Raw genomic sequence first — 25,048 nt, forward strand, 5'->3', positions numbered from 1 at the left:
TAAAACATTCAAATTTAATTTTGAATATTCTTATCTCATGTAAATTAATGTGAAATAGAAACACACAGTTGGGTACTTAGATTTTCAGAGGAGTTCTTGAACACTTAATCACTAGTAAAGATTAACAAGGAGGAAAAAATACCACATTCCAAATCAAGATCTCTCATTGCTATATTATTTAATATATGGTTGCTTGGATGTGTTAGGAACTTGTACTCTTTTTCTGATATCTATTCAGCAAACATGTTTCATTTAAAAAAAAAAAAAAAAAAAAGAAAGAAAAAGAAAAGAAAAAGAAATTCATGAATAATGAAAGATGTAGTTGACCACATTTTGTTCTACTAAAAAGAAGCTTTTATAAAGGAAGCTGTGCTTGTCCCACTGGAGCACAGTATAGTAGACCACAGGTCTCTTTCAAAACTGCACGAATGCCTGTCTTCATTGAAAAAGGTAGAATTACACCATTATTCAATTTAATGAACATCTGTAGTGGACTGTGAGGCTGTTTGGCTAATGAGAGCTTAACTACTGTTCTGGACTAATTATATGTCATATATTTTCATATTAGTGTGGAAGCAGGGGAGGTGAAAATTGTTTTGGCAATATCTCGTGTTTATATAGCTTACCATTTTATTTTCCTCAGTGATATTCATAAGAACTGCAGAAAACCTGTAAAAAATAAACTTAAATAATCTTTTTAAGCTTCAAGGAATAACAACTCTCCTTCAGGTATTTTAGCAGACACAACTTCGGTGTCTCCATATGGAAGACAACATAAAAAAGGAAAACATTTTAACTGCAGAGAAATGATCATTACAACTGTTCAGGGTAACTACCAGCCTAATTTCTGGTATTCAGCAGTTTTCTCCCTTATAATTTCTGAATGAAAATTGGTTTTCCCTTTTTCATTAGTTTTCATTGCTCATTGTTGCTGTTGCTCTCATGAAATTGATAGATATACTAAAAATATATACTAAAATAAAATATTTTGTTCTAAAAAGACTTTGCTTCTGCAATTGTGGAATTCTGCAGCTGGTCATTTTAGGCTCCTACCTGTGGTGTGCTTTCTGTTAGCTACTACAATTGCTAAAAGAGCTAAATCAAAGGTTATGAATGTTTCAATTATTGAACAGCTAAAGTCACACTCATGGCATTGTTGGCAAATGTTACCTTTAATGGACTTGAACCATAAAGAAACTCAAAGCCTTAAAAGGTTAATTTAGCTATAAAAACCGCAGCTCCATCTTATCCTTAAGTTTTTTTCCCCCCAGCAATTATATTTTTATTCATGACAAAGTTTGAACTCACTCTCCAAATCCCACTACTTTGTTAGAATGTTCTTATCTGTATTAAGAACCTCCATGTCATTCATAAACAGCTTAAAACACAGTTCAAAATTCAAATAATAAAAAACCTGGAAATATTGGATGGTGGAAGAGAAGCAGGTATGGTGTGGGAGGCTGAAGGAAGTTTCCTATCATAGCTTGCCTTGGAAATATTTAATTATGATGAAAATATCTAAACATTATTTATAGTTCTGCTCCAGTCTGAACAATTTTAGCAAAAGCATTATGCATCGGAGACACACAGCCTTACATTCCAGAATACCCACAAACTACCAAGGCATTTTCCATAATTTACTTTTATGTGCTTCAGTTTCAAATGAATTCTATGGACTTAATGGGGATAATTAATTGGGAAATTATCATGGGAAAATATAATTCAGAGTTGACGTTTCTTGAGCTGCATCTTATCTGATAGGTTTAGCTAGCAATGTCTTTAATTGAATTTGTCAGCAACAAAAATATGTGTGCTAACAGCTGCTGACTTAATTTTGCAATTGTCATTATTATTTCAGATATATTTTTAAGCAGATGAAGAAAGAGTGGGAATAGAATGAAGTCAGCTACAATAGCAAAATGGGAACATGTCATTGGAAATGTAGTAGTACTCGTTTTTTGAAATAACTTCTGTATTCACAGAAGTTGAAACAACTTTTTTGTCACTTGTTGAAAAAGTCAGAAAATATAATACTTCACATAATGTGAATAAATAATCAATAAATACTGACATAAAGTGTTATTTCAGTAGTCTTCAAGTATCGCCAAACAAATCTGCAAATCCTGACTACTAATTACCAATCCAACAAAGCTCCAGGCAAAGAAAGACTTTTTTTTTTAGACACATGTATTATTAATGTTATTATTGTTGTTGTTTTTCTTGTTAATAATTTTTTATTTCTTGTGTAATGCATAGTAGTAGTAAAATCTAAATTGGAAAAAAGAAACAAATAAGATACTCTGAAACTTAAAATAAGATTAAGCAGGTAGGTTTCTGAATTTACATAGAAAAATGTATATTGAAAAATGAAATAGATTTCCAAATAATTGTAATTCTCTCCTACTAAACAGTAATACTTTTGTACTGATTTTGTGAGAAGGGAGTTTTTAATTTATTATTTATTTTATTTATTTTTATTTATTTTGTTTATTTATTTTAAATTCCTTTTTCTAGGGTATTTTAGCATCACTGAACCAGGTGTCTGAGAAAGGAATTATGAAAAAGGTCACTGTCTTCCAGCCCTAACCAAAGAATTTTTAGAGAAGATACTAATAACAGTTTATTTCAAAATAATTTTTTTTTCACTCTTTTAGACAAATTCATATGTAGCTCTTTTTCTGATGCTATTTCACATAAATTCTTGCTGTAGAACCAAATGAGGCTGCTCATATATTTCAATCATTGTTTAAAAGGAAAAAAAAAAAGTCATCTTCAAGAAAGCATATCACTTCTCATTAACCCAAGGGGACTGAGGGCATATGAAATTTTCTCTAGCTCACATACCAAAATGAAGTAAGTATCAGACCTTCTGGTTTTGAGATATTATTATTTTTCCTATAGTCACTAATAGAGTGAACTCTTCTGAATTTAACAAATAGCTAAGTATAACTCTGGTTATTATGACATTAAAGCACTACAATCGTAACATCTAATGCTGTGTTTGTATAATGCGGAAATCTTCAGAGGCATTAAAACAGAAGTGACCCATCAGACATCTTACTAGAAGACAACTGTTGCGCTAGTCTATGTCTATGTGAAAGGATTCTATCAAGCAAGCAACAGCAAGCAACTATGAAAGACAAAAGATTTAGAGCATAAATGTAAGGCTTCTTTATCCTTGTGGGAGTCTGCAGTTCCTCCCAATTTAGTATCATCTGCAAATTTACATAGTACTTATTTGACTCTTGCATCTTTTATAAAAACATCAGAGAAAATTGGCCCCAGAATATAGATCTTTGAAACCCCCCAGCTGACTGATCTGTAATTACCAGGATCTTCTTTCTTGCCCATCTTGGAAACTGGGAAGTTAGCCAACTCCCAGTCGACTGAGACCTCTCCAGATTCCCAAGACCATTGGGGGAAAAAAAAAAAAAAAGAGAGAGAGAAATCTCATGATGACATCTGAAAACTCTTATAGTGCTCTGGGATTAGCCCCATCAGGCTTACATGCATCCAGCTGAAACTGCAATTTCAACACAAGTTTGAATTTGGCTGTACGTTTATGTAGACACAGTCTTCCAGCACAGAATCTGGGAGTCCCAGGACCATCATTTGTTTTGAAGACAGTGTCTAAGAAGACATTAAACATCTCTCTCCCTAACTATGAGGTGACTAAATTTATCATGTAACAGACCAGTGTTATCTCTGGTCCTTCCTTAGCTATTAACATACTTTAAAAACTTAATTCATTGTCCCCACAACACTGGAAAGCTTCAACTTCTTTCATGTTAAAAGTTTTTTAAAGCATGAGACATCACAAAGAACAAATAGGGAAAAGCAGTAGAAATCTGATCCTGTTATTAGAAATATAATTAATAATCCAAGTAGAAATTTGAGACTATTATCTTCTTTGCTGCTTTAGTAGAAAACAGCATGCAAGCACTTTTTATGAATGAGAAATTATACAAAGTATTTGAGTTCATAATTAAAGAGAATAATCAGTGTATTTCCATAATGCAAGTTATGTAACAGTCTCTTTAATAAAAAAAATAAAAATAAATTATTTACTGCCTAGATTCCATAGAATCATTAGATGGCTTGGGTTGGAAAGAATCTTAAGTATAACTTAGTTCCAACTGCACTGCAATGGTCAGAGTTGCCACTGGGTTGCCCAGTGCTCCATCTAACCAGGCCTTGAATGCCTCAAGGGATGGGACATTCGTAACTTCTTTGGGTAATGTGCCACAGGGTCTCATCACCCTCTGAGTGTATAATTTCCTTCAAACATCTAATCTAAATCAGTGTTCTTTCAGTTTAAAAGCATTCTCCCTCTTCCAGTCATGTAATCATGAGTCCATGTAAAAAGTAACTCTCCCTCCTTTTTAAGTTCCCTTCAAGTACTGGAAGACTGCAATGAAGTCTTCTGGAATCCTCTTCTTCAGGCTGAACAAGTCCAGCTTATTCTTCATAGGAGAGGTGTTCTAGCTCTCTGATCATCTTCATGGCCATCCTCTGGTCCAGCCCCAACAGCTCCATAATTTCCTTTGGTGGGTCCCCCAGGTCTACACACAATACTCCAGATGAGGTCTCATGATAGCAGAGCAGAGGGGGGCAATCCCCTCCTTGCCCCTCTGTCCACACTTATTTTGATTAAGCCCAGGATACAGTTGTTCTTTTGGGCTCCAAGCACACTCTACTGGATCATGTCCAACTTTTTACCCACCAGAACCCCCAAGTACTTCTCTACAAGATAGCTCTCAACGAATTCCTCTCCCAGTCTGTACACGTATCTGGGATTGCCCCAGTCAAAATGCAACACCTTGCACTTGACTTTTTTTAATATCAGTCTGTTCCTACTTTTCACTCTTGTCCAGTTTCTTTTTGATGACATGACATCTCTTCCTTCTGTCATATCAATTGCATAATAGCATTTGTGGGAAATCATTTCTTCTTTTAGATCAAGGTATAGTAGATCATAACCTATCTCAGTGATCACAAAAAAGTTGATTGAGAAGACTGACGTGATAACAGATTCTGATCTGAGTGATATTTATATTTTAAAGTCAAATATAACTTATTCTACTTTCTTTGTAAATTCTCCATTTGACAGTGAGAATATAACAAAGTAGAGAATAAGAATCCATGCTGTATGGTCTTAGGTTGCAATTGATGTATATGATGTAATGCTCACTATTATTTCCTTAGAAAATGAAATAGCATACAACTTTAGTCTTCTTACTAACTAGAACCATGAAAGCTGTATTCTTTTTGTTATTTAAATTCTGGAACATAATTCTTTTTCATATAACATAGATGTATATTTGAAGTTCTCAATCTATTATTCTAGCTTTATTAATAGATGGCTAAGTGTATGCAAACAAAAAAAGAATAACAACAAAAAACCAATAACATAGAATAGCGTTTAGCTTAACAAAAGCCATATGATTTCTCACTGAAAGATCAAGCTGCGTATTTCTTAGTACTCAAGTTCCAGTAGTAATATTATCTCTTAGTCTGTACCAAAATAAAACAAGTATGATATAGTACGGCTGATAGGCTAAACGGCTAAACTGTTGAAAAGAAGGAAAAAAAAAACAACAAAACACTATAGAAATCAACAGTCTTGATTATCTGAATTGTGGTTTGCAGTCACTTGACCAATCGTTATTCAGAATCGTTACTCAGTTCTAACATCTAGAATTACATTACTTGCTCTATCCGCTGAGAGTTGAATAGTAAAAGAATTAAAAGAAATCTCTTACAGAAAACACATTTGTTCAAACTTCTAATGTCATTCTATAGTGATAGTAGAGAGGTGCAGTAGGCAAGAGAGGTAGAGAAGCAGAGTCTTGAAGAAAAAAGGTTAATAGTTGAAAAATAGATCATTGAAATTTGAAAAACTTTCAATATCAAACATTTCTGAATTATGGAAGTCTGCAAAACTAACTACAGTTACCACCTTTACTTTGAGACGTATTAAAGCCTAGGATTTCTGGAAAAATAGGTACTGGACACTGATGAATCAATAGAACTGTTCATAGGAAATAAAGTTAACTTGTAAATGTAGAATAAATCTGATATTTCTACAGATTCAACTTCTTACACATCAGATCTATTGTACACCTTCAATCCCGGGTTTTCCAAGAGGGCCAAGAAGACATTTCTAAAGTTTTGTTACACAGACACCATAGCACTGAAGGATAATATTCTAACAATTAAATCTGAAATTATGCTTTAACTGATAAAAGTATGAACTGATAAAAGTTTTAAAAAAACCACCTCACCACAGTGTCCTTATAGCACAGTCAGTGACTGGAGGATGAAAAGTGAGAGACTCTTCAAGTTTTCCCTGGGGAAAAAAATAAAAATAAAAATAAAAATAAAGTATAAATAAATAAATAAACAAGTAGATAAATAATTTACATACCCACATTAATACCAATAGTTCCTGGAGGGTTAATAAAACAGGAATAGTTTCTAGAATAATACTGATGTAAAAGAGAATAGATCATAAAGTAATTTATAATATATTAAATTGTATAAATATGTTATTTTCTGATTTAAGTATTCATGCAACAACAGTTGTGCATTTAACCACAGTGCCTTAAATATGAACACTTTCTTGCTGTACTTTTTTAAACTACTGTTTGGTATAAAAATCTAGCTTAACATCCATGTATTTGCTATTAGCACAGTATGTACAAAAATACTACCAAAACCTGCAGTACTTGAGCAGACAAAATGTTTATCTGTAAGTTACTTTTTGTGAAACTGCAATTTATGAAAACAAAATAGTAGCCTTGCCAATTCTACAATTCTACCTATTTTTTGTGTTTTTACCAAGCAAATGTAAATCTCTACTACATGGAGGTACATTCTAACTTATTTGACACTTTCTCACTAGAAGTCATGCTAATAGATCTATAAAATGCCTAAACCAAAACTGATGAAATTGTTAAATACACACTGAATGCAAGAATCAACTTTACAGCAGGTATTTGAATGCCACTGTAGGAAGATATGATTAAAAGTACCCTTCCTTTCAGTTGTGTGTATCTTTATACTTTGCTTTTGAATACTAGAAGTTTATTTGTCTCCTAGCTCCATTCCACATTGCTTTGAATTCATATTATTTGTAGCATGGAAGAAAAAGATAATAGTTTATTGACAATGATATTGCTATCAAGCAGAATTTTTTCTTCTGTTTCTTTTTATTAGTACTCATAACTTCCTCCCTTTCTACTTTTGTGGAATGCATTGGGTTTTTGACCCTTCAGGAAAAAAAAAAAAAAAACAAAAAACAAAAAACCTATTTAGTTACCAGATACTCTTAAGTTAGAATCACAGAATACAATACTGTATGAAAGAGAAAAAAAAAAAAAAAAAGAGGAAAAAAAAAAAAAAAGCTTTTGTTTTTAGGCAATCCTGTGTGGAGCCAAGAGTTGGACTCCAAGATACTTTAGGATCCTCCTAACTCTTGGTTCCACACAGGATTGCCTAAAAATAATACCATATATCTGAGAGCATTGTCCAATTCAGAAGGCTTAGTCTCAGCTTCTTGCCATTCCCTCATGTTCCTGTCACTGCCACCAGGGGGAAAATATCAGCACCTGCCCCTCTGCTCCCACTTGTGAGGAAGTTGTAGACCACCATCACCATGAAGTCTACCTCTAGTCTCCTCTAGGATGAGTAAACCAAGCAACTTCAGCTACTCCTCATAAATATTCCTTTAAGACTTTTGTTGTCCTCCTTTGGACACTCTAAAATAGTCCCTTTTATATTGTGGCACACAATTTTTTCTGCAAATTTACTTAGTATGTATTTGACTCTTCTGTTCAGATCACTTATAAAATCATCAGAGAAAACTTGTTTCAGAATAGAACCTTTTGGAACACCACTACTGACTGCCAGCCTGATGTAACTCAAATTATTATTCATCAGCTTATCAGATCAACCTGTTTGACATTGGTGTTTACCCTTTAAATTATGTTTTTGTTTAGCTGCATGCTGGAATTTTTGTCCATAAGGATACTGTGAGAAACAGCATCAAAAACTTGGCTGAAATCCAAAAAGATAAAATCAACTATATTCCCTTGGTCAATTGGATGGGTAATATTGTCATAAAAGGAAATTAAGTTCATTGAACAGGACTTTCCCTTGTGATTCCAATGGTTATGACCAACAACTGCATGTTCTTTCGAGTGCTTTTCAGTAACTCCCACAATAACCATCTCCACAATATTTTAGAATCTGAAATGACACTGATAAGCCAGTAATTACCACTCTCTTTTTTCTTGCCATCCTTGAAAACTAGGACAACATTTATTAGTTTCCAGTCAACTGAGATCACTCCAAGTTCCCTAGACCTCTGAATAAAAATGAGAGAGGTCTCACGTTGACATCATCCAGCATTTTGAGCACTCTAGAATGAATACCATCTGGTTCCATGATCTTACATGAACCTAGCTGAAGCAGTAGTGCTACACATGTTCAGAGTTATTTTATCACATGATAATAATCTAGACAAACTTTGGTCATAAATAAGAGTAGTGGAAATTGTCTAAATGAAATTCAGTGAGGATTTGACACTGTTTTCCATGAAATCCTCATAGATAAACTGTTGCAGTACAGACTGGCTGGAGCAGAGAGTGAAGCGGATTGAAAACTGGCTGAAAAGTCCATCCAGAAAGTGGCATTAAGGAGCATGAAGTCCAGCTAGAGGCCCCTAACTGGTGTTCTTTACCATCTTCATTTATGCTGTAGATGTTGGAGGAGAGTGTATCCTCAGTAAATTTAATGATGGCACAAAACTGGGGGGAGAGGCTGATGCATAGTCTTTCTGCTCATTAAGTTCAACCCAGAGAAGTGCTAAGTCCTGCACCTGGGGAGGAATATACCTGTGCAGAAATTCGTTCTGGTCCCCAACCTGCTGGAAAGCAGCTTTGCAGTAAGGATGCAAGCTATACATGAGACAACTGAATATGACATGGGAATGAGTCCTTGCTGCAAAGAAGATCAGTAGATTCCTGGGCTGCATTAGGGGAAGTGACATGAACATGTCAAGGCATTCCCACTGCTGGTAAGGCCCACTTGGGGTACTGTATCTTTTTTCCCTCCTTCCTCTCCAGTACAAGAGAGACATGGATGTACTCAAGAGAGTCCAACATAGGGCGTGAAGATGATAAAGAGGCTGGCTTTCATAAAGAAACTTTGGGAGAACTAGGACTGTTCAGCCTAGGGAATAGAAGGCTAGGAATGGATTTTATCAAAGCAGATAAATAAGCACATAAAAGAGGGTGAAAAAAAAGGGCAGAGAAAGGCTTTTTCAGATGTGTCAAGTAGCAGGACAAAGTAATGGGCAATAACTGTGACACAGGACGTCTCTCTGAACATAAGGAATTACTTTTTTACTTCGGGGTTACTGAGCACTGGCACAGATGTGTGGGTTCTCTAAAGACACTGAAATGTCATCAGGACACAAATGTGGGTTATCTGCTATGTGTCACTTTGAGCAAGGGAACTGTACAGTATTCAACTTAAGTCATTCTGTGATTCTGTTTAGCTCAGATGATATTCATGACATTGAATGTGATCATTCATGACATTAAGAATTTGCTGTTTTCTTTTTTTGTCAACTACCTAGCCACAATGCAATTTAAAATCACCTTTCTACTTTATTTTTCTTACTGGTGACATGAAGCCACAATACTAATCATTCTGGAAAAAAAGTGCTGGCAAAGAAATGTCAATAAATAGCAAATCATAGAATCATAGAATCACTCAGATTGGAAAAGACCTTAAAGATCATCGAGGCCAAACATGACCTAACCATACTACCCTAACTAACAATCCTCCACTAAATCATGTCCCTGATCACCATATCCAAATGGATTTTAAACACATCCAGGGATGGTGACTCAACCATCTCCCTGGGGAGCCTATTCCAGTGCTTAACAACACTTTCTCTAAAGTTTTTCCTGAAATCCAAACTTAACATGCCCTCGCGCAACTTAAGGCCATTTCCCCTCATCCTGTCACCTGGCACCAGTGAGAAGAGACCAACTCCCTTCTTGCTGTAAGCACCTTTCAGATATTGGAAGAGAGCAATAAGGTCTCCCCTCAGCCTCCTTTTCCCCAGACTGAACATCCCCAGTTCCTTCAGTCTCTCCTGGCTGTTCTCCATAGAGCATGTTCTCCAAGACCTTCACAAGCCTTACTGCCCTTCTTTGGACCTGCTCCAGCAGCTCAATGTCCTTTCTGTACTGAGGTGCCCAAAACTGAACACAGCTAGAGGTGGGGCCTTACACAGGCAGGGTCACCAACCTCCAGATCTGACACTAGACCAGATTGCCCAGGGCCCTTTCCAAACTTGTCTTGAACAGATACAGGGTCAGAGCATCCACAGTCTCTCTGGCCAGCCTGTTCCAGCACTTCACCACTCTCTCTATAAAGAATTTCCCCCTGACATCCAATTTAAACCTTCCCTCCTTGAGCCTAGAACTATTCACTCTTGTTCTATCACTGTCTACCTGAGTAAAAAGTTGATTCCCTTCCTGTTTATAATCCCCTTTTAAATACTGGAAGGCTGCAATGAGGTCTCCTCACAGCTTTCTCTTCTTCAGGTTGAACAAGCCCAGCTTCCTCAGCCTGTCTTTGTAGGGGAGGTGTTCCATCTCTCTGATAATTTTTTTATGGCCCTCCTCTGGAAACTCTCCAACAGCTCCACAACTTTCATGTACTGGGGGCTCCAGATGGATGGAGTACTCCAGATGGGGCCTCCTGAGGGTAGCGTAGAGAGAGACAATCACCTACTTGTCCCTGCTGGTCACCCCTCTGCTGGTAACCCCTCTGCTGGCTAAGCCCAGGATAGCATTGGCCTTCTGAGCTTCAAGAGCACACTGCTGGCTCTTAATAAGTTTTTTATCCACCAGAACCCCCAGGTCCTTCTCAGCAGGGCTGCTCTCAAGGAGTTATTCTCCCATTCTTTATATGTATCTGGGATTATTACTCTGACCCAAGTGCAAAATACTGAACTTTACTATGTTGAACGCATTAGGTTCACACGGACTCACCTTTCAAGTTTGTTGAAGTTCATCTGAATGGCATCCCTTCCCTTCTAGTGTTTCAACTGCCCCACTCAGCTTGGTGTCATCAGCAAACTTGCTGAGGGTGCACTCGAGCCCATCATCGATGTAACTGGTGAAGATGCTGAAGAGCACCAATAACAAGACAGACCCTTGGCTGACCGTAAGAGATTATTCTTTTACATAATTGTCTCAAAGCTTTCTGAGGACACAGATGGACAAGGCAAGGGGCAACGAGAGAGAGATAAGCAGCAGATTAATGGCCATGAAGCAGTCTTTTGTGTGGACTTATCTCAGGGAAGATGGCCATCTCAAGGGGTACTCACATGACTCTTGCTCAAGCACCCAGGGATGTCATGTAGGCAGGAAAAAAAGGAGGATAAAAGAGGGATCAACAACCATGAGGAGAGGTTTTCTGGCAGCAGATTCCTCATGAAGAAGAAGAGGTTTCTGACATGACAAGCCTCACAACTTGCCTCTCTCGCTCCTAGATTTGCTCTGCACTCTACCTGCATGCTGAAGAACAAAGGTGTCTGCCATTAGATTCCTCATTACGGAATTCTTGCATGCTGATGGACTCTCCTGGGCCTGCTACCTGAGTCTTGCTGCTTCCTCCCAAATTGGCTCTGTGACTTCTTCCTGCTACCTGCTTTCTGCCCAAGGCTGGCCACGCTGCTGCTGCTCTCCCCCCCTGCTGCTTTTGCCTCAGACCTTTGAAACGGTGTGCAACAGGACCGCTGCTGGATCCTGGTAGTGACTATCACTATACACTATTGTTGCTTCTTTGCTATCTTTTCTATCACCCTTATTCCCTTCCCAATCTCCCTAATTAGGATTTATAATAAACTGGTTGGACCAACATTAGAACCATTAATCTCATGCCGCGTATGTTATATTAAAAGAACCTCCTCTCCCTCCTATAAATTGGAGCGAGGCAGTGACGCTGCTTATCACTAGCATACACCTGGACATGTAATGCCATTCACCACAACCCTCTGCTTACAGCCTTCCAACCAATTCCTAATCGACCAAATTGTTCACCCCTCAAATCCAAATCTGTCCAATTTAGAGACAAGGATGTGGTGGGGGACCATGTGAAAGGCCTTACATAAGTCCGGGTAGATGACGTTGGTTGCCTTCTCTTTGTCCATCACTGTTGTCACTCCATCACTGAAGGCCATCATTTGGTTAGTCATGACTTTCCTTTGGTAAAATCATGCTTGCTGTCTCAGAGGCAAAGTGTGTCACTATAGACTAATAAATCCTCAATTATACCCTCACTAATCAGTGCTTACTGAAACAAAAATGAATTTTTGCAAATTTCAGGATTTTAAAATCTGATTTCTCTCCTTTCCCAGCAGGAAAATAAATTGTGAGGTATTTTCATAAGATTAAATCTGTTTTTCAGAGAGAAATCACACCCTACAAAACAGAAAGTAAAGGAGATCGAACATTTTGTCACAACAACACTGTAATGGAATATAGACTGGCAAGTCTCTGACAGTGTTCAAGCTCTCTGTTAAGTGAGCGTAATAAAAGAGGAAAGAAGTTTCTCTTTTAGAGAATTTTTAAAGTTTAGAATTAAATAAGTAAAAGCTGCAAGGAACATAGAACTGCCTGCACAAGTTACCTTCCCAACTAATAGTCAAAATCAAAATTTCCTAGTGAGCTAGAATGTTAGTCTCTTGGATTCTCAGATTGTATCAAAACAAATCTAAATTAATGTATCAAAATGCTGCTGGAAATGCACTCAGACTAGCAAAGAAACAGGAACATGAAGTCTTATATTTCTATGCATTGCAGATTATTTTATCCTTAACATTATTATCGTAATTATTATTATATTGTTTACAGTATGAATTATGATTCTCACAGTCTTGTCATTTAGAGTTGCTTCCCTTTTCCATGTCTGAAAGCAAATAGAAGAGAAAGTCAACCAGAACTGACAATTTTTATTCCAGTTCACTTCTCAGTCACTTTATATGCATGTGCTGACAGAAATGCAAGATTGTCTGAAAACATCCAACTGAATATTAATTTTTGTAACAAGATCCAGGATTTACTAATGCTGACAGTATGAATGTATAGTGGTGAATTGTCTCTTGTTCCTTGTCTCTTCTCTCACTGACATGAGATCCCCCTTCTTCACATTCTTAAGTTTAACTTATAGATCTCATTAGTTCTTCAATCTGTAATCACTAGATTAAAAGTTTCATCTTCGTGAACTATAAAACATTTATGTGATTTTAACCATTATAAAAGAGGCAACATTCTTACTTCAAAGTGTCATCCAATCGTCTGTAAGTAAATCTATAGTGCTCATGGAATTAAATAATTCCATAGATGAATAATTACTTAAATATACTTCTTGTTTCTTGCTCTTGTCTAACAGTAAAAATCATTTCGGGGTATTAACCACATTTATCATTTAGGTATTCCTTATTATAAGTTGTATACTTTTTTCAGTGAATCATAATTTGCAGGAAAAAAAAAAAAAAGATAAAAATACAAGACACGTAACTAGTTATTCTAATTTTCTCTGAAAGCGGGAGAAGTTAAATCTTTTCTGTATCTCAAATAAATAAAATCACTCTTTTCCTAGACGTATTGCTGTAAAAGCACTTGCAAATTTTTTATTAAAAAATATATATATATATATATGTATTTATCTTTTTTAAAGGATCTAGATAGCATGCTGCTAACCACGGATGTAGAACTGGCTGTAGGATTGAGTCCAGAGAGTGGTGATCAATGGCTCAATGTCTGGATGGAGATCAGTGACAAGTGATATACCCCAAGGATCATTGCTGGGACAAATGCTCTTTAATATCTCCATCAATGACATTGACAATAGACTTGCATGCACCCTCAGCACGTGTGTAGATGACACCAAGCAGTGGGGTGCAGTTCACACATCAGAGGGATGGGATGCCATCCAGAGGAAGCTAGACAGGCTTGAGCAGTAGGGCCAGGTCAACCTCATGAGGTTTATCAAGTCCAAGTGCAAGGTCTTGCACTTGAATAGAGCCAACATCCACTACCAGTACAAGCCAGGGGATTAAAAGATTGAGGATAACCATGTTGAAAAAGATCTGGGGGTACTGGTGGATGGGCAGAAGAGTGACCAGCAGGTTATAGAATCATAGAATCATAGAATCACCAAGGTTAGAAAAGACCCACAGGATCACAGTCCAACCATCCACCCATCACAGAATCACAGAATCACAGAATTGCCAAGATTGGACAAGACCTTCAATATCATCCAGTCAAACCATCCACCTATTGCCAATAGTACTCACTAAACCATGTCACTCAACACAACATCCAAACGTTCCTTGAACACCTCCAGGATTGATGATTTCACTACCTCCCTGGGCAGTTCCAGTGCCTGACCACTCTGTCAGAGAAGTAAAAAACTTCTTAATGTCCAGCCTGTATCTCCCCTGGCACAGCTTGAAGCCACTGCTTCTAGTCCTATCACCAGTTACATGAGAGAAGAGGCCAAACCCCAGTTCACTACAACCTCCCTTCATGTATAGAGTGCAATAAGGTCTCCCCTGAGCCTCCACTCCTCCAGACTGAATAATCCCAACTCCTTCAGCTGGTCCTCATAATACTTGTGCTCCAGACCCCTCACCAGCTTTGTTGCCCTTATTTGAACCTGCTCCAGGGCCTCAATGTCTTTCTTGTGGTGAGGGGCCCAAAACTGAACACAGTACTCAAGGTGCATCCTCACCAGTGCTTAGTACAGGGGGATGATTACTTCCCTGTTCCTGCTGGCAACACTGTTTCTGATGCAAACCAGGATGCCACTGGCCTTCTCACCCACCTGGGAACACTGCTGGCCCATGTTCAGCAGGGCATCAATCAATAGCCCCAGGTCCATTTTCTCTGTACAATCTTCTAGCTGCTCTGCCCCAAGCCTGTAGCATTGCCGACGGTTATTGTGGCCAAAGTGCAGGAACAGCCATTTGGTCTTGTTGAACCTCATCCCATTGGCTTCAGCCCATCTATCCAGTCTGTCCAGATCCCTCTGTAGAGCCTCGCTACCCTCAGGCAGATCGATGTTTCCAACCAACATGATGTCATCTGCAAACTTACTGAGGGTGAACTCAATGCCCTCATCCAGGTCATCAATAAAGATACTGAAGAGGACAAGCCTCAGCACCGACCCTTAGAGAGCACCACTCGTGTCTGGTCACCAGCTGGATTTAGCTCCATTCACCACCACTCTCTGGGCCTGGCCCTCCAGCCAGTTCCTTACCCAGCCAAGAGTGTACCTGTCCAAGCCACGGGCTGCCAGCTTCTGCAGGAGAATACCGTGGGACACAGTGTCAAAGGCTTTGCTGAAGTCTAGGTAGACTACATCAACAGCCTTTTACTCATCCACCAGATGGCTCACTAGATCATAGAAGGAGATCAGGTTGGTCAAGCAGGTCCTGCCCTTCGTGAACCCATGCAGGCTAGGCCTGATCCCCCAGTTGTCCTGCATATGCCATGTGATCTCCCTCAAGACAATTTCTTCCTTCCCTGGCACCAAGGTCAGGCTAACAGGCCTGTGGTTCACCAGATCCTTCTTACAATCCTTCTTGTAGATGGAAGTCATACTGGCAAGTCTTCCGTCTTCTGGGACCTCATCAGTTAACAAGGAGTGCTGCTGATGATGGAAAGCAGCTTGGCTATTACCTCCGCCAGTTCCCTCAGTGCTCTTGGGTGAAACCTCATCCGGCTCCATGTGGCAACCCAGTTGGAGTATTAGGTCCCTGATTCTGTCCTCCTGAATCGTAGGAGATTTTGTCTGCTACCCAGCCAAGACTACCAGGTCAGAGAGTGGAGTACCCTGAGGATAACTGGTCTGACTTTCAAAGACAGACAGAAAGAAGGCATTCAGAATCTCTGCCTTTTCCTGATCCTTAGTGGTCACCAGGTCAAGGGAAGTGATTCTGCCTCTCTACTGTGCACTGGTGAAGCCTCATCTGGAGTACCGCATCAAAACATGAGAGATAGAGTTATTAGAATGGGTCTGGAGGAGGGCCACAAAAATGATCCAAAAGATGGAATACTTATCCTATGAGGATAAGCTGAAAGAGCTATTGCTATTTGGCCTGGAGAAGAGAAGGCTCCGAGATTACCTGAGAGCGACCTTTCAATATCTAAAGAGGAGCAACAGAAAGAAGGGCACAGGCTCTTTTGCAGGGTCAGCGGTGATAGAACAAGGGAAAAGAATCTCAAGCTTAAAAAAAAGGAAATTTATGTTATATATGAAGATAAAGTCTTTTACAGTGAGAGTGATGAGGCCTGATCTAGCTGTGGGCCCTTTTCATTGCAGGGTAATTGGACTAGATGACCTTTAAATGTCTCTTCCAATTCCAAGGGTTCTATGATTCTATGATTCCTTATACAAGTTCCTGGTCATAAATTTATGTTTATACCAATTTTATCTTAAATAAAAATACGGGATACTTCCTTGTCTTCTAACTAAGTGTCATATCATGAATATCCTTTATCAAAATTCTATTTTTAAAAACGTCAGTCAAATGAAAATTTTACTGAACAACTGACTAATTTTTGTTTTATTTTTAGAAGGGTTTTTTTTTTTAACATAATATTTGAATTGAAAATTGAAAATTTCTATTTTGCTTCCAGTATGATAAGGTGAGAAAATTAGCACTTTCGATACAAATTATTTTTTGTCAAACTCCATTTTCTTGAACCACTGTCTAGCAGCACAGCTCAGATCTACCTTTCAAAAATTTGAAGCCTTCAGAAATTGCAGTGTTAGTTGCCAGTTAGCAACAAGACATTAAATACTTCCAATAGGAAAGAATTGTATTTTTTGTGGTCTGGTTATATTTTGGAATTTAAATTATGACATGAATACAAATACTGTATATTCCAAAGTTGAATTCAGTTTTAGTCAATGTTTCTAAATATGTTCCACAATTACGTAGCATCGCCAAATGCCTTATGGATCCAGAAAGGATACCTTTTGGACCTTATCTGACCAGAATACATTGCACTGCAATCCAAAACAAAAACTGAATAGTAACTAAAACAGATCTCAATCCCACAAGCCCATCTTGAATGTCACAGATATTGCATTATTTTCAGTTTTCATTTCCTGCTTTCTAGATACAATGTTTTAAGGAACAAACCAAAACCCCCTAGAGCTGGGGGGGGGAGGGGGGAGCTAGAATTAACTTTCTTCACCGTAGTAGTATGGCCCTGTGTTTCAGATTTAGGATAAAAACAATGTTGATAGCATTATTTCAGTGGTTATTGAGCAGTGATCAATGCTGAGTCAAGGACATTTAGCTTCTCATATTGCTCTGCCAGCAAGTAAGCTGGGGGTGCACAAGAAGATGGAAAGGGAAAGAGCCAGAACAACTGAGACTAACAGGATAAAGGGATATTCCACACCATATGGTATCTTGTTGAACAGTAAAGTTGGGCGGAAGTTGGCTGCTCCTTGTTGCTTGGAGACTGTCTTGGCATCAGTTGGTGGTGAGAAGTTGCATTGTGCATCATGCTGTCAAGACAAATTAGATTCCTTTTCTTTCCCCCCTTCCCCTCCCCCCCCAGTGAGTATTATTGAACAGTGTAATTGTGCATATGGCTATACCATAGGATAGAAGGTCCTATAACAACTTACCCTTCATGAAAAAGAAACTACTTAGGTCTCTAAATAAATTAAAATGTAGAGAGAAGAAAAAAGAATCAAGTAATTCTGAAATCCTCACAGATCTCTAAGTATATGTCAAGTCAGTAAAAATCATTGTCATGCTGAGATATCAGGTTGCATTTGAATAACATAATTTACATGGTGAATGCTGTATAATTGCATAAGCATAACACAGTAACATGGCCTATATCCAGAACAAAGAAAAATCAAAAAGTAGGAAACCTCAAAAACCATAAGAATTGAAAAATGAGAATTTATTTTTTCATTATAAGTAAGGTAAGGAAGTTAGAATTCTCCAGAATAGAAATACTTAACCTGAATGAGAATAATTTACAGAGACAAGGCTCAACAAATCTGCCACTTCACCAAAAAATAAAATGCAAAAAGATAAGAAAGATAGTATTATACTTCAGTGTATATCTAGAATTATACATTCATGATGATTCCGCTTTCTGGAGAATTGAAAAAATATGATCTTTATTTAGATTTTTTTTCTTTAATGAAGCTATCCTCCTGTCAAAAATTGCTTGTTTGCTAAAAATATTGTCCTCACTAACACGGTATTCACCATTAACAATATCTGATAATCAATGTCAAGATGTTTGAGTACACAGTAAGGATTTGGCTGCATCTTTAGAAGGATGATGAACAATAAAGGCTATTGCTCAAAGAAGTATACATATCTATATCACAGTGTTCTTTATTTATCCATTTGCTTTTATTCAAGAAAAAATATGAGACTTAACTTCTGAAGGCTGACCTCTAAGTGGAGGAAAAATTAACCATCCCAAAAAATAAAATTACAAATAATTATATAAAACCCAGGAATTTTAACATGAAGTAAATCTGTGGACAAATTCATCTCATTCTGTCTGCTTATAGAATAAGAATACGAAGTTCGGCAAAAATTCTAGATAATCCAGGGGGAAAAAGAAATTTGGTCCATGACAGTATTTCTCATTTCTAGAGATTGTAAGAAAGGAGTTGTAATTTAGACGTGCACTAAAGTACACTAAAACAGGTTGTCTTTTTTTTTTTTTTTCTATAGATTGTGCTTTATAGGGTATATTGCCTTTAAGTATGTTTTTCTGACTATTTTCCTGATTCAGTTCATCTGTTTAGTCCAGGTTATTCAAGATCACTTTTGTCTCAATCTAGACAATAGGCAGAAGATCATCAAACAAGAGCTGTAGTTGTATTTTAAGGTGCAGGGATGACCTATTCAAAATTTTAACTTGCTTGATCTCATTTTCACTAAGAAGTCTCAATACAGTTATCTCTCTGAGGGTATGCCACAGGCAGGCAGCTTTCCAGGAATTACTTTAAAGTCAAATAGATCACGCTTCTCCCCCTGTAAATCCATTTTCAGTAGCGCTGCTATTTCGAGGCACTGCAACGAAGAATATCAAGGAATATGACATTGCCCCAGTGGGAATGTAGTAGCACAGGAAGCAAAACAGAAGGGTTTAGGCTGCTGTTAGGTAGAAATTTAAGTTCTAGTAAACAAGCCCCTGTGGACATATAAAGTGAAAACATTTTTAACCCTTTTGCACCTATTGCAATGACATCAGAGCTGTTTTACCTTGCATTTGAGAACGTTTGCTGATTTGTATTCCTATGCTGTGCAAAATTCAAGCTATGAAAATAACCACAGAACTAAATTAATATGAAATCATTCTTCTCCATGAAATACAAGTTCCTGACAGACATAGGTAGTTAAAAAATCTATCTTCCTGAATAGTCTTTTGATAGAGAATGAACAAAATGGCATCTTCAATATGATAGGGCCTGTTTGGATTGATAACAACTGCTTTTATCAGAGTAAATTCAAATTATTTCACACCCAGATCTTGAAGCAAGGATCCACATTGGAGTGGAGTTGGAACGAGTACAAATATGACTGTCATCTCTCCATGGCTAAGGGATCAGTATATGCTCCTGCACATCTCTGAGCACACTAAGCTAGTTGTGTCTGATTAACTGAGGCAGCTGGGAATGGAAGAGCCCATCTCTGTTAGACTGTAAGGGGCCAGGCCTAAGTGGAAATCAGCAACCGGGATCTTTACACAATGTTAAAGTCTGAGACAGCCCTTAAAATCTGGCTAGGCACAGACCTCTGTCCCACAACTACCTTAGGCACGTGTGAGCCGGGCTAGGGCTTTTCCCACATCCTATTGCTGCTGCAGGACAGGGCCTATCCTCAGCTGACCCTGTCAGGGGCTGTGCCCCTAAGGGAGAGCCCTATCCTGCCTGGAACATCTATGAAATCCAGCTCCTTCCCAGAAGTGTTCTCCTTCCGAAGCACCTTCTAGAGCTCCAAGATATGGGCAGGGGACAGGTCCCTCAGCCTGACAATGGAGATGGGATCTCTAGCTTTGTCAGAGGCTGACCTTACAGCTACCCCCACTGGTCTGCAGTTCCCCAGCAAGCTATGGGATGAAGGTCCTCCCCATGACACCCACAAAGCCAGATTCCAATGGGCTCACCCAAGGCTGTGCCAGTGTCTTTGTCAGTGTCTTCCTCAATAACTTCCCAAAAAGCAAGGTGTAGGTGTGGGAAAAGAAATGTTGTTTTTGCATAACAATAAAATGTTATGTCTGTAAAGGTCCAAAGAGGCACCACTGAGCTCTGATAGAAGATAAATTTCTGCTTGCAGAAACGAAGTCCTGACTTTTTGAGTAACATTAGGAGATGAACTGGTACAAAGTGGCTCTGTGGTTTGAATGTTAGCCAGAGTGGAGAAGTTATTGTAGCATACCGTAATGGGTAAGAACTAAATGAAAATGAGAGGAGAATAGAGAGGGCTTAACCAAGCAGTAAACAAGAGTAGGACATTTGCTGAGGAAATTGGAAGCATCAGATAGGCTGTAAACCCTGAAGTCCTTGACCAATGGGGAAATAAGGGAGGCATTTTGTGCTGGGTAGTAGGAAATGCTACTTGTGTTTCTCTACTCCCGGCACCCTTTTTCTTCTTAAGCTGGCTCACTACTACAAAAGCATAAAATAAATTGTGATTTGTAACAAATTCTGCCTGAGCCTAGACTATTGATTGTAAATATTCCTCACACAAGGGAGGACATGAGCTGTGTCCATTGGTGCATCTCAGCTGGATGTCATCAATCTCATCATTCCCCTGATTCCCACCACCCAGTGATCTCTGGGCTGAACCTTGTGCCTCCAGCTTTACTTCCCTTGGGGACTCATCAAGCCACCTGCTTTGCCTTTGCTCCATATCTCTGCCCTAATTCTTTGTCATAAGTCTTGCCCTCAATTTGGGAAGAACTCAGAGTCCTACTTCCATGCCTCTGTCTTCCCCCATTCAGCTCCCTGACCAGACTCCACCTGGATTAGCCTCACCATGACTCCAAGCATTTACTCCCTCTGGTGAGAGCGCTACCCTTCCCTGTGTTAAGATTGACCCCAGCTCCTGGTTTGTAGAGAAAGGAACCCAGTTTTTGTTACCCTCTTCCACTTGTCATTGTGAAAGCTTTCTATTTCAGCCAAAATTCTAGGTGAGGAACTAGAAGGGGTGGACTTTAAGTGGACTGTAAGTATGCATCAGGTAGGACCTCAGCAAATACTATTAGAATTGTGTTTGAGCATTCAGAAGATAAAAGAACAACTTTCTTCCTCTGACAGCACACATTTTGCATCAGAGATACTAAAAACAAATTTTAAAATGTTGATAATTCTTTGTTGAGGTTGAACTGGTATTTCCTCCATGTCAAAAAGTGTATTTGGATCTTTCTGATAAAAGTGGAACGTACTTGATATTGATACATGATATTTCCTTTGATCATGTCTCTCCCAACATCCTGACTTGAATACCAAAGGATTATTTTAATTGTTTTTTTTTGTTTGTTTGTTTGTTTGTTTGTTTTTTGGGTTCTGTATTTTGCAAAATATCATGTAATGCCATGAAAGTGTAACACTAGAAAAATATCATATAACGCTGAGAGGAAAATAAAGTCTTGTTTTGTTTTATTTTAATCAACTTGTCTCTTTATTGTTCTATTAGCATAGAACAGTACCACAATAGAATTAATTTTTCTGTTAAATTTATATTTTAAAAGGTCTCTAGATTAACAAACTTTCTAGCCTCTAAACTTTCTAAGATGGAAAAATAATTAAAACTATTATTTTAAAAGTTCATCAAACTTCTTAGTATAATTGAGAATATGGTAGATTAATTAAATGCTGCTTTCTGTGACTACTTTTTTCTTTTTTTTTTCAATTTAAAAATAATTTGTTCCTGTAGGTTTTTTTGTTTTTGTTTGTTTGTTTGTTTTCCCTCTTTTCAGCGCCTTTGTGTATCTAATGAATGCAAATAGTACTCAACAGTGAAATACTTTGTATGTATGAAAATAGATGGCAGCAGAGGAGCAGATGATGCAAAGATATGGAATCTAATTCCTTCCCCCCCCCCCAAAAAAAAAAAAAAAAAAAAAAATCACCCATTTGCATTCATCAATGCTTGATGAATGTTTCTGGAGACCAAACAGTGAATGTGAGTACAGTGAGGCAGTGGGTATTTCAGCAAACGCTAGCATAACAGATGTGAAACAGTGAATAACCTCTGCTGGTGCAGATTTTTATAAGCATGGAAGAAGATGGCATGCATGCTCTTGTTTTTACTAGTGAAAATGCATAGCTAATTGTGTTGACTGTGTTGAAAAATAATGCTTTCTAGCTAAGAACTTGCCTTATCAATTTACATATATATACAGAAAATCTTTATATTTGATATATACAAATGCATAAAATTTAATGTTATTCTTTACTATGACAGTGGTGATGTGCTGGAACAGGCTGCCCAGAGAGATTGTGGATGCCCCATCCCTTCAAGTGTTCAAGACCAGGTTGGATGGGGCCCTAGACAACCTGGTCTACTATTAAATGATGAGGTTGGTGGCCCTGCCTGTGGCAGGGGGGTTCGAGATTCATGATCCTTGAGGAACCCAGGCCATTCTGTGATTCTGAGATTCTGCGATTCTGTGTAATGTACTACTGATAAAATGAAATAAAATATGAAGTTAGAGAAGACTATTCTGACACAATCAGTTTAGTGATTGCTTTCCCCAGTACTTACATTTTGTAGGTGAAATTTCGTTAACAGTACTGTAAACAGTTGATTTTGTAATGCATATTCTTTATTCATATTTGGTAAAAACATGTTCTATTATTTTAGCCTGAAAACAAAACAAAATCTTTTCAGCTGATAAAATGCTTTATAGTATTAACTGTGTGTGGAAATCTGGATAAGATTTGCATTGATTTAAAGTAAGCAGTATTTTTCCCTGTATTTTTCTCTAAAGCAACTCAGAAATTAAAATTTTCCCATTTCATTAAAATAATGAATAATGAATAAAAGCTCTCTATTTCATTAACAGGCTTAACTACAATATTACTTAAATATAAAATGACAAGGAAATTGATGGCACTGGCAGCATTAATTGCTTCCTTATATATGTATTTTCAAGCAGACTTCCTATGTAAAATGATAATTTAATTGTAGTCAGCTACATCTAGATTCTAAAAAAATTATTCATGTATTAAAATACAATTAAACAAGTTCTACAACAGAAGGATTATTTCCATTATTAAGTTAAGGCTGCATATAGCTGAATAAGCTGTAGGATAGAGCCATGGACAATTGCTATCTCAGAAGTTTAACTGATTTTTCAGTGGGATGAGAAAAGAAATCACTAGTGTGGAGAGGGAAAAAAAAAAAAAAAAAAAAAAAAAAAGAAAGAAAGAAAAAAAAAAAAGGTTTTAAAATAAACTCAGTCCTTTATTTATAGGAAGCTGTAGCATTCCCTGAATTTAACTGATTTATTTCTAAATATTCAAGGTGGCCTAATCACTTAAACAGAAAGACACTGTTGCATCTAGGAACAGTGTTGCTTTTAAAGTGACTGTATCCTGTCAAATGCTGCTCATATTACAAATATGAAAGGCAAGCAAGATGACGTAATGACAAGATAACAGCAGGAAAATCCTGCTGCTGAAGCAGCTGGAACGTTAAACCCAGCAATGGAATTCTACCAAGTAACTGCCATTTCCATCTACATTCTTTCATCTGAATTATTAATACAAATAACTGTTTTTGGTGTAGGAAATACAAGCCCTGTCTTGACTTGCTTCAAATGACATTGTTATACCTGTTGTGTTTGATCTGTTTTCTTATTCTTTAAAATTAAAAATGAAAAGAGTAACCTGAGTTAAGAAATACTGCCACCGCCTATGGAAAAAGAAACAAACAAAAAGTAAACCAGATCAAACAAGCAAAAATTAAACAATGACAAACAACAACAACAAAATCAAAAGAACACAAGAAAATAAAACACACACACACACACACACACACACACACACACACACACACACATATATCCACAAGTTTCTGCTTAGCGTGGCTATGCGCTTTTCAGCCGTAGCTTGGAAAGTGGAGAATTACTGCCATCTGCTGGATAGATCCCTTTCCTGATTAAACTGTAAATGTGTTTTACAAGTAAACAAAATGAAAGATTAAGACTGTTCCTGAGATTTAGGTGCATAATGACTCTGCAAGCATCTGAATGCTTGTTGCTCTAGTGGACTGAAACAAAAAAAATCTAAGAATATATAAGACTAAATCTTCCAGTCAAATATCTGAGTGCATAGCTGAACCAAAAATGCAAAAGGAAGGGAAACTAAAAATTAAGGAACTTGTTAATATGATAGTATTAATTTCAGAAGTAGTTTCACTCATGAATACATGTAAGAACATTATTTTAGAAAGAAATTAAAAAAGGTCTATGTAGAAAAGAAACAACAAGTAACTGTTTCTACGATAAATGTAATGGATAAGTAACAGCTAGCTCATAGAAAATTCCCAGCATTCTGTAAGAGTTAGCAGTTTAAGCAAAAAATAATATATAACAACAACATGTTAATTTGTCATCATCCTCCTAGGAGACCTCTAAGTTACAAGGTACACTTTAGTAGTTTAGCACAGTGAAGTCATGCTGACCATAAATGGTAGCATAGCATACTACTGTTGGAATGTTTTCAAGAGATTTTCTGTCTTCATTCTCAGTTCCTTTTCAGCTACATATAGTCCCAAATCTGGACAACAGAGTACTCTTACCCAGCTAATGGGAAGTTAATGGGATCTGACTTTAAAAGTCAATCTTATATCATTTTGCTGAAGATTTCAGGACAGGCAAATATTTTCATCTGAATGATTCAGATTATACCATGGTCAGTACTCCTTATACATTTTCAACTGTAAATCAGAATA

At 37.5% G+C, this 25,048-nt stretch overlaps 1 protein-coding gene across 9 annotated transcripts in view; it reads right to left on the minus strand.

Moving 5' to 3' along the window:
- PTPRD (protein tyrosine phosphatase receptor type D) overlaps nt 1-25,048 on the minus strand; it is a 1,190,026-nt gene that overhangs the window by 912,184 nt on the left and 252,794 nt on the right. For 8 of the 9 annotated variants that reach the window (XM_085214154.1, XM_085214153.1, XM_085214152.1 and 5 more), the window contains exon 3: nt 6,285-6,349. The gene's annotated coding sequence lies outside the window, so the exon portion shown is untranslated. Of the gene's footprint in view, nt 1-6,279; nt 6,350-25,048 lie in introns of all 9 variants that reach the window. The other variant, XM_085214151.1, reaches the window with a different exon arrangement.

The sequence above is a fragment of the Meleagris gallopavo genome, chromosome Z (assembly GCF_905368555.1).
Source record: "Meleagris gallopavo chromosome Z, MGAL_WU_HG_1.1, whole genome shotgun sequence".
In the NCBI taxonomy this organism is placed as follows: domain Eukaryota; kingdom Metazoa; phylum Chordata; class Aves; order Galliformes; family Phasianidae; genus Meleagris; species Meleagris gallopavo.